The 14259-nt window shown below is 48.1% G+C and overlaps 1 long non-coding RNA gene across 1 annotated transcript; it reads left to right on the top strand.

Moving 5' to 3' along the window:
- The first annotated feature begins 1858 nt into the window (after positions 1-1858).
- On the top strand, positions 1859-7214 carry LOC138844337 (uncharacterized). Its single transcript, XR_011380021.2, has 2 exons — positions 1859-1988; positions 6777-7214. It is a non-coding gene; the product is annotated as an uncharacterized LOC138844337 (long non-coding RNA).
- Positions 7215-14259: the final 7045 nt, after the last annotated feature.

Here is a 14259-nt window from a genome sequence, read left to right as displayed (position 1 = left end):
ACGTAGAGAGGCGTGCTCTTCTAATCGGCCGCTGCGATTGGGCACGATGTGCGGTTACCTGACAGAACGTCTTAGACTGGTGGGTCGCTTTTGCTGCGCTCTGTGGTTTACCTGGTTCCAGCCCCAGAATTGGGAACCTGTGCGCCATATTCCATGAGTCCCGGGCAGCCGTGGTCTCGTTCGATACGTGTAGCTTTTAAACTTAAAGCAGTGGAGAAGCCGAGCTGACGCGCTCAGCCACTTGGGCAGGGGCCCTGAGACCTTTATTCCTCTTACTGGAATCCGTGAAGTTGTGGGCAAACTTCCATCTCCTGGAGAACAGGAGCCTCACTCTTGGGCCAGAGCACGAGGCCGAGTCGAGTCGCTGTCGGCCAGACTCCCTTGGTCTTCGTTCCGGATCCTGGTTGAGGAGGGGTGCGCTGGTGCCATCCAGGACTGCCCGATTTGACGCGCTATTGGACTTTTCCATCCGGGCACCCTCGCCTTCCTCAGACAGCCTTGTGAAACTTCAGCCCTCTCTAGGAAGACCAACACAAAGGACCAAGGGGGCCGGGGAGAGAGGAAACTACTTAAATTTGTGCTTAATTCGTGGGGAATGAATGCATTTATCTCTCTTGCCCTGATATTTCATCGTGCATCGTGAGTTCAGTCCTGACCGAGAGGTGCCCAGTCTCACGTGGCTCCATCCCTCGCTGCCCCATCCTTCATTCAATCTTTCATCAACAAATGAGCGGCGAATACAGCGCAGGTTCTGAGAAACAATGCAGGGACGCCCGTGTTGATTGTCCAGTGACGCTTGCTGGCAGGAAAAAGACCAGGGAAGACTTCCAGGATGATGGGCTACCTCAGCTGCCCCAGGGAAGCGGGCAAGATGAGGAGCTGCAGAAAGACATCAGTGGGAAGAGAGCGGCCTCTGAATATCAGGCTCACAGTCAAAAGCAGGACGCAGACATCTGACCTGCTTTCCCAAGGCAACCTTCTCGCTGCCTCACTTGGAGCCATGGACCAGGGTAGCCACAGAGAGCAGGACTGTGTTAACCATAAGAGGCTTTCATGGTGTTCAGGGATGAGGCTGTGCCTTCCAAGTAGGAGCTGTGAAGCCGTGGAGTCCAGCTCAGAAGGAGCCCTAACAGGGAGCTGACGCTGGAGACCTGGCGCAGTCTGGTTTTACTGCACGACGATGGCTTCTCCTACAGCTAAAAGTCTGACTCGCTGAGCAGCTTAAACCCCTCATGCAGAAAAGGCAGGGCACGGAACAGTTCCCAGGTCTGGCTGACTTTTACCTTAGGATTGGACTTGTAAACAAACACATGCTTTTTCACTTTCCCCAAGGAAAGTCTGGGTTTATTAATCTTTTAATCAAATGTATTTCCATCCTCCGAGCGAGGAGCTTACTGAATGTGCTATGTCAGTGAAGTGAGGCTCCCTCTCTTATTCATCCTGCTTTTCACTGCTTGAGTTTTTTTTTTTAATTTATTTGACAGGTGGAGTTACAGACAGTGAGAGAGAGAGAGAGAGACAAAGAGAAAGGTCTTCCTTCCATTGGTTCACACCCCCCCCAAATGGCCGCTACGGCTGGCACTGCGCCAATCCGAAGCCAGGAGCCAGGTGCTTCTTCTTGGTCTCCCATGCAGAGAGCTGGACTGGAAGAGGAGCAACCGGGACTAGAACCCAGTGCCCATATGGGATGCCAGCACCACAGGTGGAGGATTAACCAAGTGAGCCACGGCCCCTACTGCTGGAGTTTGATCTCCGAGGCCCTTTGTGCTCTTGTCTTCTCAACCCAATTTAACTCTGAGTTCCAAAATGACACCTTGAGGCCATAACGTGCAGTCATTCTCTCAGTGTCTTTACCTAGGATCGGAAGTTACACTTTTCCAAGTCAAAACTCCCCCTGCAGTGGAAGCTGTCCATGGGGAGCCACAGGATCTGCTGGATTCCTGTACAGGTGAGGGGAAGCTTCGTGCAGGTGACACAGCAGTCAACAGGTGAGAAGGAAGGAGGCATCACTGAGGTGCTGTTTTCTTACTGTTTAGACTTTCTGGCCCTGTATCTTAGTCTGTTCAGGCTTCTGTAACAAAATCCCATACATTACATGTTTTTTTTTTTTTTAATTAATTTATTTATTATTTGAGAGGTGGGGGGGGGGGGTCTGCTCTCCACTGGTTTGCTCTCCAGATGGCTGCAATGGCTGGAAGTGTGCCGACCCAAAGCCAGAAGCCAGGAGCTTCCTCCGAGTCTCCCACATGGGTGCAGGGGTCCAAGCACTTGAGCCATCTTCCACTGCTTTCCCAGGCCATAGCAGAGAGCTGGATCGGAAGTGGGACAGCCGGGACTTGAACCGGCACCCATATGGATGCTGGCATTGCAGGCGGTGGCTTTACCTGCTAAGCCACAGCACTGGCCCCTAGATTAGGTGTTTTAAATGACAGAAATGCATTTCCTCACAGTTGTGGAACCTGGAACTCAGGAGTCGGCTGGTATCATGGTCAGGGTCCAGTGAGAGCCCTCCTGCTTGCAGGTGGCTACCTCCTTGCTGTGTCCTCTTGGTGGTGAGGGAGGTATCAAGGTCTCTGGTAGCTCTTATAAAGGTGCTAATTCATCCCATCATGAGAACCTCATACTCATGACCAGTCCAAGGCTAATTAGCTCACCTGAGCCCCATCTCCAATACCTTCACACTGGAGTTGAGGTTTCTACATATGAACTGTGGGTCAACCACAGTTGAGGTCATTGCACCCTTTCTGTCTCCCAGACTTCCTCCGTCTAAGAGAGGGGTTTCTGGCATCACTTGTCACATTCCTCTTCTGAGAAAGCTGCCCTGTCTCACTGGGCTTGCTGTCTCCAGCGTACATAGTCTCTGTTCATGCACATCTTCATGTTTACCCTTTCCCGTGTCACACCTGTGGTCTGGAAGCCCGCTCTGACAGCATGGGCTTGAAACACCTGGTCCCAGTTGGCTCTGATCATGGGCGAGTTACTTGCCCTCTTGAAGTTGATTAAGATCATGGTTTTTCAATGTACTAGTCAATGAGTCTTGAAAAATGCAGATACCCAGAAAGCCCAAAGCCCTCTGTGACATACAACATCTCTCTGGGAGGTGCCTGTGTGCCTCCCAGCCATGCATCATCCCCAACACTAAAAGGGCAGTCAACAGATTGATTCCTGTTCTAGAATTTGAAAACTACCAATCAACAAAAACCTTTAGCACCATCAATTTCAAACTGCTTAAAACCGAAGACAAAGCAAATCCTCAAGAGTAGACATAGAGGCTTTATATACAGAGAACAGCAGTGAAAGTTAAAGCTGACTTCTCCTTGTAAGCCATGGAGGTCAAAACAGAATGAAAGAACATCTTTTAAAGCGCTGAAGGAGGCCAGCGGCACAGCTCACTAGGCTAATCCTCTGCCTGCGGCGCTGGCACCCTGGATTCTAGTCCCGGTTGGGGCGCCGGTTCTGTCCCGGTTGCTCCTCTTCCAGTCCAGCTCTCTGCTGTGGCCCAAGAGTGCAGTGGAGGATGGCCCAGGTCCTTGGGCCCTGCACCCCATGGGAGACCAAGAGGAAGCACCTGGCTCCTGGCTTTGGATCGGCACAGTGTCGGCCGCAACGTGCCAGCTGTGGCGGCCACTTGGGGTGGGGGGGACCAACGGCAAAGGAAGACCTTTCTCTCTGTCTCTATCTCTTTCTGTCTAACTCTACCTGTCCAAAAAAAAAAAAAAAAATCACCAACTCAATATCCAGCAAAAATAATCATTCACGAATGAAGAAAAAATAAAGACATTTCCAGATAAACCAACACTATAGTTCATTGCCATCAAACCTGCGTTATAAAACATGCCAAAAGATATTCTTATGGCAACAGGAAACATTAGTTTCATGCAAGATGAAAACTCAGATATGCAGAAAGGAATGAAAAGTATATAAGATATTTTTTTTCTTTTAACTTCCTTATAATACCACTGAGTCTTTAAAGCGAATGCTGTTGAGGTCAACATTGTGGCGCAGCAGGTTAAGCCACCACTTGCAATGTGGGCATCCTGTATTGAAGTGGTAGTTCATGTGCTGGCTGCTCCACTTCCAGTCCCACCGCCAGCTAATAAGCCTGGGAAGGCAGAGGATAGCCCTAGTGGTTGGGCCCCTACCACCCATGTGGGAGACCAGAATGGAGTTCCTGGCTCCTGGTTTCAGCCTGGCCCAGACCTGGCTGTTGCGGCCATTTGAGGAATGAACCGATGAATGAAAGATTTCTCTCTCGTGCTCTCTCTCTCTCTCTCTCCCTCCCTCTCCCTCTCCCTTTCTGTCACTCTGCATTTCAAATAAATAAATAGTTAATGCTATTAAGATGGAGTTCATAATGAATGTAAAAGCTACAGCTATGACACGTGCCAAGATAGCGTGGTTTCTTGTCTCCTCACAGGTCACATCAGTGCAATTTCACTCTTCCATTTCATTCACTGAATTAGCGCAACTTCCCATCCTTAGTGGGAGGCACTGGCCAGAGAATTCCAGCTCCTTCCCTTTTGAGATTTAACCGGTTGTGTGCCCGTGGACAAGATATTTGTCCTCTTTGCACCTCAGTTTTCCCATATGTAATATGTGGGTTTGAACTAGTCATTTCTAAGATACTTTCCAGGAATGAATATCTATGGTTCACTCATCTTTGGCTTAAAACCCTCAGCCTGGCACTGGTTCTCCATGCAGCTTCAGCCCTTTGAACAGAAGGGGGCGCCCTAAACGCAGCGATCTCTTCACTTTCCGGGCAGCCCTGTTGTCAATCCAGCCAGAAAATAGGGTGGCAGGCCAGCTTCTCAAGACAGTTGTCCAGAGGCCAGCATTTTCTCTTCACCATATGAGTAGCTAAGGCCTTAAAGCAGCCTTTTTTTTTTTTTTTTAAGAAATTTTTTTTATTTGAAAGGCACAGTTACAGGGAGAGGAGAGACAGAGAGAGAGAAATCTTCCAACCATTGTTTTACTCCCCAGATGGCTGCAATGGCTAGGGTTAGGCCAGGCCAAAGCTAGAAGCTTGGAGCTTCTTCTGGGCCTCCCATGTGGGTGCAGGGGCCCAAGCAGTTGGGCCATCTTCTACTGCTTTCTCAGGCAGGGAACTGAATCAGAAGTGGAGCAGCCAGGACTCGAACTGGTGCCCATGTGGGATGCCAGCATCACAGGTGGTGGCTTAATCCACTGTGCCACAATGCTGGTCCCACCTTGGAATTAACTTTACCACTGAAATACTATGTGTGTTTCTGATTTTGTATGTTCAAGTGAGAGAATGTTTTTCTCTTAAAGAATTGATATATGAATCCCAGAAAATAACCGAGTAAGGGTGTTGTCTGGCTTCCTTCTCCACTTCCATGAGAAGTAAGCAGAAACCAGAGATGTTCCACGTTCTCTTTTGATGAAAGAAGGTTGCATTTGACTGCATCAGGGTTTTCAGCCTGAGCATATATTGAATTGTGTGTGTTTGGGTTATAGACTGAATTTTAGGCTGATGTTGGTAATGTGCATCCAGCAACTGGAGCATGAATGATTGTGTTTTCTTCAGTCTTTTAACTTTGGAGTGAAATGGATAGGTGACTGCTCTTAGATTTCACTCTAGCCAACCATCTACAGAGGCAAGAGAGAATTTCTAGTAGCCCAGAGAGCATCTTTGTGCACATGAAAAAGAAAATGTCCCTTTCCTTAAGGCATTTTACTGCCTTTTGCCTGCAATTTTTCATAATAAATATCCAGGTCTAAAATATGACTACATCTCCTAGTTTTGTTCAGTGCACACCCCACTCAACCATATCAAACAGCCTTCCTAAGAGGTCTTCCATCCGCTGGTTCACTTCCCAGATGGCTGCAATAGCCAGAGCTGTGCCAATCCGAGGCCAGGAGCCAGGAGCTTTTTCTGGGTCTCCCACGTGGGTGCAGGGGCCCAAGGACTTGATCCATCTTCTACTGCTTTCCCAGGCCTTAGCAGAGAGCTGGATCAGAAGTGGAGCAGCCCGGGCTCGAACTGGCCCCGATATGGGATGCCAACACTGCAGGTGGTGACTTTACCTGCTATGCCATAAAACCAGCCCCAATAAATCTTTAAAAAACAAATAATAAACCTGTAGCAAGTCCTAGGGGTGAGTCCCTTCTTGGGTCAGCTAATATCTAGATGGCCACCACTATAACAACAATAAAGCAAGCAAATAAAATTGCAAAAACACCCAGAAAACTCCCCAGTCTCATCAGGCATCAAGCCGTCTTTCTCAGCTACCAGATTAGCTTTCCTGATTTTGTCACATTTGTTGAATGAGTCTTGACTCCATTGTTTTGGAATTAAAGTGGTTGTGCAATGTCTGAATCAAAGGCAAAGTCTTGTCTCCTATGTGGGAGAAAGCAAGACCCATCCATATTGATTTCCTGGTGCTCCCGATCCATTCTCCAATGGAAGGCAGATGTCTTTGCCTGAATGACGATCAGGCACCTTAAGCTCATCCCATTCTCTCCCTTCTCACACCTCCTTCTCTGCTGGTCTCTGAGTGCTTCATGACTTTGCTCTTAGCTACACAAATGATTAATCACCCTTTTAGAGTCTTTCCCTCCTCCCACCAACCCCTTTACCTGTTCTGTGTCCTTAGATCTGTTGGATTTTCTCGGTTTCCATTGCCCCTGGCTGTGAATGTGACTTTGGCCCTTGCCCCTTCACCCTAAGACTAATGCCTCAGCTTCAGCTGGTGTTTTGACCTTTGCCAACTCTCCTGACCTCTTTTTAATTTCCTGCACTTCTATCATGAGAACAGAACTGCAGCCACTTCCCTGAACTATCTGCTGACCTCTCGTGGTTCCTTGCTGCGTTCAGGATCAAAACTCAGCTGTTGGGGCCTGCACTGTGACGCAGCAGGTTAACACCCTGGCCTGCAGTGCCAGCATCTCATATGGGCGCCAGTTCAAGACACGGCTGCTCCTCTTCCGATCCAGCTCTCTGCTATGGCCTGGGAAAGCAGTAGAAGATGGCTCAAGTCCTTGGGCCCCTGCATCCACTTGGGAGACCCGGAAGAAGCTCCTGGCTCCTGGCTTCGGATTGGCGCAGCTCCGGCCATTGCGGCCAACTGGGGAGTGAACCAGTGATGGAAGGCCTCTCTCTCTGCCTCTCCTTCTCTCTCTGTGTAACTCTGACTTTCAAATAAATAAATAAATCTTAAAAAAAAATAAATTTGGTTAAAAATGAAAAAAACTCAGCTGTTGCCCAACTTGGCCTTAGTTTGACTCACCATTCACAGTTCTCCGGGCTTCCCTTCTCTGCCCACGGTATTGCCCACCACTCACGCAACTTAGCATTCTGTCAACATGCTGTGCTTCCACTCCCTCCCCCTCCTGTGCTCTGTGGACGGCGTATCACCACCTTCTGCGCCTAGGACACTGTTCCTCCTTCAGATGTCAGCTCAAGTTCCGTCTCCTCTCTGAAGCCTCCCCACGCTCACCTCCTCCCCTTCAGCTGACTAGCAGCACGTTTTACAAAGTCCCATCTAAATAGTTTAGCATCGTGTGTTGCCTGTGGTGTCCCCTCGCAAAGGGGGTGCTGAGTCTCAGTTCTCCTAACACACTCAGAGCTGCCCCTCTGTAAGTAACAAGGATGGATTTAAACTTTAAAAGGAAAGATAATGGTAACAGGCAAGATGTGCCCAGGAGCTTTGGGGCAACTCTCAATGAGCTTTAGGGACAGAGCAGATGACTGTGGTTGACCTGGTGGCCCTCTGGTTGTTAAAAAACTAGAAAGTTCAGACGGTTACAACTCCATATTTTCGCCAGAGTATTTCCTTCTGAGGTGCACTTGATATTCTAGGGATCTACTGAACTGGGGGTTTGCAAAATGAAGCCAAAGGATCTGTGCTGTTGACTGCAAAGTGAGCATCTTTAGAAAAACAGGTACTAAGAAAAGAATTACTTAGCCAGGGAGTTGAAAGACCCAGGTTCTCAAATTGATTTATGGCCTCCAGCAAGGGATCAGGCATTAATTGCTTATATTTTTTATATCTTCTTCCAATTTATTGTTCAAAATTGTTATGGAAGTGAATTGTCTTGCTTATATATTTTGAGTTCCTTAGAGTTCAAGTTTCTACTGAAAGTGAAAGATGAATTGGTCCCATTATTTTGCATACTTAAATCCACTGATCCAAAAGTAGTTTTTGGGGGGATGGCTAAGAAACAAATTTTTTCAGAACCTTTTTTATAAGAATCAAAAAGATCATCTTAGATGATAACTATTTAAATAAATTAATTTTTAAACTGAGACAGATTCTTCCCACAAGCATTCACTTATAGTAGAGAAGAACATGCTCGAATGTGGTGACAGCTGACAGCCACTTACTGGTGCCCACGGTGACCTGCTCAGCTGGCCTGCTAGAAGGAAAAGCGGGGGTCCGACTCCTGCACCTGCAGCGCTCACAGTCTCAGAGGGGAGGTGACAAGCATCACAAGCTCACATATTAAGTAGGAAGGTCTTTAGCACTCTGTTGCTGCACAAAGTTCAGACAATTTTCTGGTGATGCTGACATGCACATCACAAAAGGAAGCATAAACTGGCTCTGAGTGTGGCAAAAAAAAAAAAAAAAAAGGTACACAGTGCACAGTGATTGCCTCTTATCTAATCAAGCAAATGCTTGTATAAGTAGGTAAGAGTCCAAAAAGGGGCTTCCAGAGTCTTCTGGTTGGCCCTGTCCCTCTATGCCACCCATGTGGGACATCCAGATGGAGTTCCTGGCTCCTGGCTTTGGCCTACCCAGCTTAGTTACTGCAGCCATTTGGGGGATGAACCAGGGCATAGGAGATCTCCCCACCCCCATCACCTTTCTGACTGACTCTCTGCATTTCAAATAAATAAAGAAATCTTTTTAAAAAGAGACTCTCAGTTAACATATATGATGGTGTGTAATGATGCCTTTTCTTATTTATTTGAGAGGCAGAGTTACAGACAGAGAGGGAGAGACAGAGAGAGACATCTTCCATCTGCTGGGTCACTTCCCAAATGGCTGCAACAGCCAAAGCTGGGCCAATCTGAAGCCAAGAGCCAGGAGCTTCTTCCAGGTCTCCCCCATGGGTGCAGGGTCTCAAGCACTTGGACCGTCTTTCCCTGCTTTCCCAGGCAATGAGAAGAAAGCTGGATCAAAAGTCGAGCAGCCAGGACTCAGACCAGTGCCTATAAGGGATGCTGGCATCACAGGCAGCATCTATGCTGTACTGTGCCACAGCGCCAGCCCCATGATGCACCTTCTTTCCAATAATCCTGAACACCCATGCACTCTGCAGGAGGCACTGGCATGCCCGTTAGGATATTTCCAGTGTTCAGCAGTCAAACCTCTTCTTCAGAATGGAGGTGGGGGACTCACACATTGTCTAGCACCCTGTAGTCTGGGTTGGTGCATGTATCCAGTGTCTTTGGAAGTGGAGGACAGGGTAAGTGAATGTGGCCAAGGAAGCCACATCATCTGTCCATTTCCATCCTAGGAAAGTGATTTCAACAACTTGAGCAACCCGGAGACTTCCAGGCGGTTTGGTGGGTTTCAGAATCCCCACCATGCTTTTGGACTATTCAAGGGCCGAGAGGCTCAAACTAAAGCTTCCTATACTCAGGAATCCTTTCTGGGCGTTGATAGGTTGCTGTTCTCTGGAAGGTCACAGTCATATGGTTGCTGAAGGGGTCTGTTGGATAGCAAAGGCCAGAGTCATGTAGGAGACCTTGCTAAGTCCCTTCCAAACACCGTGGAGCTCTTACGTTGGGAGTCCTTAACCTCATGAGGTCTAATGGCCTTCCTCTTATAACTAAATAGTGGCTAAATCTCCTTCACTCTTCAGAAATAAAGTTCACAGATAATGTGACCTACCTACACATATGTAAGTGAAAATATATATACATATCTTATATATATTATATACAAGCATATGTCATATACATATATGTGTATTTTTACATTTGCACACATTCCAAACTATAATGAAGCCAGAGAAAAGTAAATTATGAAGAAATAATATGCAAAAAATATTTCAATATATAACTGCTCTAGCTTGACTAGAAAGCATAAGAAACATATTAGAAAACATAAAAGAGTAAATGTTTTCACCATGTGTAGATGTTAGCTAGTTACACTTACTGAAAAAGAATAAGTGAATTTGAAAGTAAATGAGAAGTGCAGAATGCATTCTAGTGAGAACTACAGAGAAATAAAGGAAAATATTTAAGGTTAGAGAGAGTGCAATAAACGTTTCAGGTAAGATGGACCAGACTTATTTGTATATGATGGGAGAAAAACAGGGGAAGAGTCAGCACAAGCAGGAGTAACCCATTAGGACAAACACACTTCTGGAGCAGCAATCGCTGGGTGCTCCCTGGGGACAGGTATTAGACTTGAAGGAGGGAATGAGAACATTTCACGGAGGGGCAGGGAGGTGAAGACGGAAGTCCTCAGGGGCTGGGACAGGTGGAAAGCCAGGACAATGCCTGTTCTGAAGACCCAAGGGGAGGAGCAACTAATGGAGCTCAGTGGCCACTGAGCTAAAGGGGACAGATTCTCTCCACTGCCACGGGAGCTGGGGCCTTGCCTGGGGGAGCTTGGTCACTTCTGACCCAGTCTGGTGGGAAAGAGACTAGGGTAGTGAGTACCCTCCCTTCCTCTCCAGTCTCCCCTCCATGCTTCACGCTGGCAATGCCCAACAGAAGCCCACGGGCAAAGACAGTGGAAACAGGTGAGCAGCATCAGAGGTAATCCTTTATTTGGCAGGACTACCTTGCACATCACTGGAGATCTAGGAGCCCTGCTGCATCCCAGCTGTGCTTCCATAGCCTTCTGGGCCCCCTGTGGGAATGGTACCCTATTGCAGGTTACTGCATTACCTCCTCAAATTGTCTAGACTCTTCTAGGTCTTTGGAAAAATAATTGAGTGACAGTCATCTGAAACCCGAATCTAAGTATCAGTGGAAAGATCTGATGGTGGAATCACTTTAAAGATTCTCTTGCTAGTCACAGCAAAGTGGCTAGATTGGTTGGTTGTCTATGCCTACATAGCCAGTTCCAGCAAACCTTGGCGACTTAACACAATGGGAGTCACTTCTGATTTCTCAGAGTTTGAGACAGGGCACAACGGGGATGGTTTGTCAGACTCTCAAAGGCTGGCACCAGAATCATCTGAAAGCAGGTGGTTGATGAGGATGAAACCGAGGCTGCTGGCTGGAGCACCCACACTTCCTTCTGCAGGGCCCCAAGCTTCCTGGTGAGGTGCTCAATGGGTTCTGAGGGCAATAATGGAAATAGGAGGAAGCCAAATGACCTGGTCCCAAAGTGTCAGGCCATCACTTCCAGCATGTTCTACTCATTAGAAGTATGTCACTGGGTTCAGCCCACACTCAAGGGCAGGGGCCAAGGAGAAGAGAGACACCTTTAGAGGAGAAGAATTTCAAAGAATTTATGGACATGTTTCAAAAGCAGCACACTGACCTTCCAGAAGACTTGGTTCCTGCCCTCTGTAAATACTGGATGGAGAGGGGGGTGGTATTCTGAGAGTCAACTTGTCTTTTCCTTCCAAACTCACACTTACTGTGTTAGGCACCTGGGCTATTGGATACAGGCCAAGCGACAGCGCCCTGTCTAAAACACCACCCCATGTCCTGTGGGGAAACTCAGAAGACAGATGTGGGTAAGCCCATCTCAGTCTTCCTCAGGGACCTAGACTGACTGCATGCACTCAACACCTGCAACTTCTTACTTCTCATTCATTCATTCAATCTGAAAGGCAGGGAGACACACTGAAACAGAGAGCTCCCATCTACTTGTTCACTCCCCAAATGCCTCCAGCAGTTGGGACTGGGCCAAGCCAAAGTCAGAAGCCAGAAACTCAATCCAGGTCTCCCACAGGCATGGCAAGGACCCAACTTCCTGAACAATCTCCACCGCCGCCCAGAGTGTGCATCAACAGGAAGCTGGAATCCAGGAGCAGAGTCAAGATTTGATCACAGGCACCCTGATATGGGATATGCATCTGAACTGTGAGGCCAAACTCTGGTCCCCACTTCTTTTCTTCCCAGTGTCTCACAGGAGCCCCACTGCCAGCTGTGTGCCTGTGGTGTACTGCGTTAGGTTGGCGGAGTGCTAGGGGTGGCAGGAACATGTGGTCAAGGTCATTCTCCACTGAAGCCCCCCATGGTAAGGGTTACACACTCTTTCTGGGGTAGAGAACCTTTTGTCTGCCAAGGGCAATTTGGATATTGATTAACATCATTCGTGGGCCATACAAAATTATCAACTTAAAAATTAGCCTGCTATGAAGATTTATTGAATTTCAAGTTCCACCTGTGGATGCCTTGGCAGAGCCAGACAAATGATTATGTGGTAACGGGCTGGACGTTGCTCAGCCTGCCATGGCCCAGACTCGATCCGTGCTGAAAGATCACTGATCCATGGTCACAAGGGTGCTGTGGGCATGAGTCCCTTTGCAAGCATCTGGATCCCACCCTGTATACCCTGTGTACCGAAGAAAATTGTGTGATGAGAGGTTTGAATTCATCACTCAGGTGATACCTACTGTATGCCAAGCCCTATCTTCTTTATTCTGCACAACTTTCCTGACACGTGTGGTTTTTGATCCCTATTTTTCTGATGAGGATATTGAAACCTGGAAATGAAACTCTGGAGAGTGTCCTACAGAGAGAGATGAAAGAAAATCCCATTGTGTTTTTCCCATCTATCCTTGCTCACACACGCCATCTGACCCCAGGTGTGTGTGTGTGTGTGTGTGTGTGTGTGTGTGTCCAGGCTGGGGTGGGGGTTTTCCCACATACCAAGCACTTCTCTACCAGAAACCAGCTGGGTATCCTCTAATCTAAATCATTTCTGATGCTAACTGCCTGGAGATCCATCTGGCCCCACAGGTTATGGGCTGAGTCCCTCAAAGCCACCCTGCCTTCCAATGCAGCCACAAGTAGTAAGTCATCACTGACACCTCTGACCTACTGCTCAGATCTGGATTTTTTTTTTTAAGATTTATTTATTTATTTGAAAGAGTTACACAGAGAAAGAGAGGGAGAGGGAGAGGGAGAGGGAGAGAGAGAGAGAGAGAGAGAGAGAGCGAGATCTTCCATCTGCTGGTTTACTCCCAGGATGACCGCAATGGCCAGAGCTGCACCTGTCTTAAGCCAGGAGCCAGGAGCCTCCTCCGGGTCTCCCATGCGAGTACAGGGGCCCAAGGACTTGGGCCATCTTTTACTGCTTTCCCAGGCCATAGCAGAGAGCTGCATTGGAAGTGGAGCAGCCGGATCTTGAACTGGCGCCCATATGGGAATGCTGGCACTGCAGGCAGCGGCTTTACCTGCTACACCACAGTGCCAGCCCCTCAGATCTGGATTTAGGGCTCCCTTACTGCCTCCTTGGGTTTATTACTTCGCTAGAATGACTCACAGAACCCAGGGAAGCATTGTAGAATGCTTCCCCACCTGTTAGCAAAGATACACAGGATCACCAAATGAAAAGGTGCATGGGACAGAGCGTTGGGAGGGGCACACAGCTCTGACCCTTCTCCAGCTACACCCCCTCCAGGCACCTCCAGGTGTTCAGCTGTCCAGAAGCTCCCAGAATACAATCCTTGTGGAGTTTCATGGAAGATCCATCACACGGGCTTGATTGATTAAATCACTGGCTGTTGGTGACCAACTCTACCTTCAGCCTTTTCCCCTCTCCCAGAGATGGGGGGTGGAGCTAAGAGCCTCAACCCTCTAATCACAGGGGTGATGCCCCTGGCCAACAGCCCCATCCTGAGGTGCTCCAGGAACTCTCCGACATCACCTCCCTAGAACAAAAGCTTCTCTTATCACCCAGGAAATTCCAAAGGATTTGGGAGCTCCGTTTCCTCCAGATTTGGGCTCAAAGGTCAAACACTAGAACAAAAGATACTCCTGGTGCCGCTATCCACAAGGTTTTCAGGACCTCTGTGCCAGGTACCAGGTGGTAGAAGCCAAATATTTATTTCTTAGTATATCATATCATACTCTAACAAAAATTGATGTACCATCTAAAGAAAGCCAAGGCTTCTCCCATATCAACGCCGGGGACAGAGCCCTCCTCGCCCACTCCACACCCCACAGAGTGAAATCTGCTCAGTAGGAAGCCCTGGATACACAGTCCAAAGCCCCAGTCAGTACTCCGTCTTCCACCTGTGCCCAGGGAGCAGCTCTTCTATACAGTAGAACAAATCCATAGCAGCCATAGAGTCCTTTTCATACATGGGCGAAGAAAGTTG

The sequence above is a fragment of the Oryctolagus cuniculus genome, chromosome 11, assembly GCF_051225735.1.
Source record: "Oryctolagus cuniculus isolate XC-2025 breed Fujian yellow rabbit chromosome 11, ASM5122573v1, whole genome shotgun sequence".
Taxonomy (NCBI): Eukaryota; Metazoa; Chordata; class Mammalia; order Lagomorpha; family Leporidae; genus Oryctolagus; species Oryctolagus cuniculus.
This window is presented reverse-complemented; position numbering and strand designations above follow the sequence as displayed.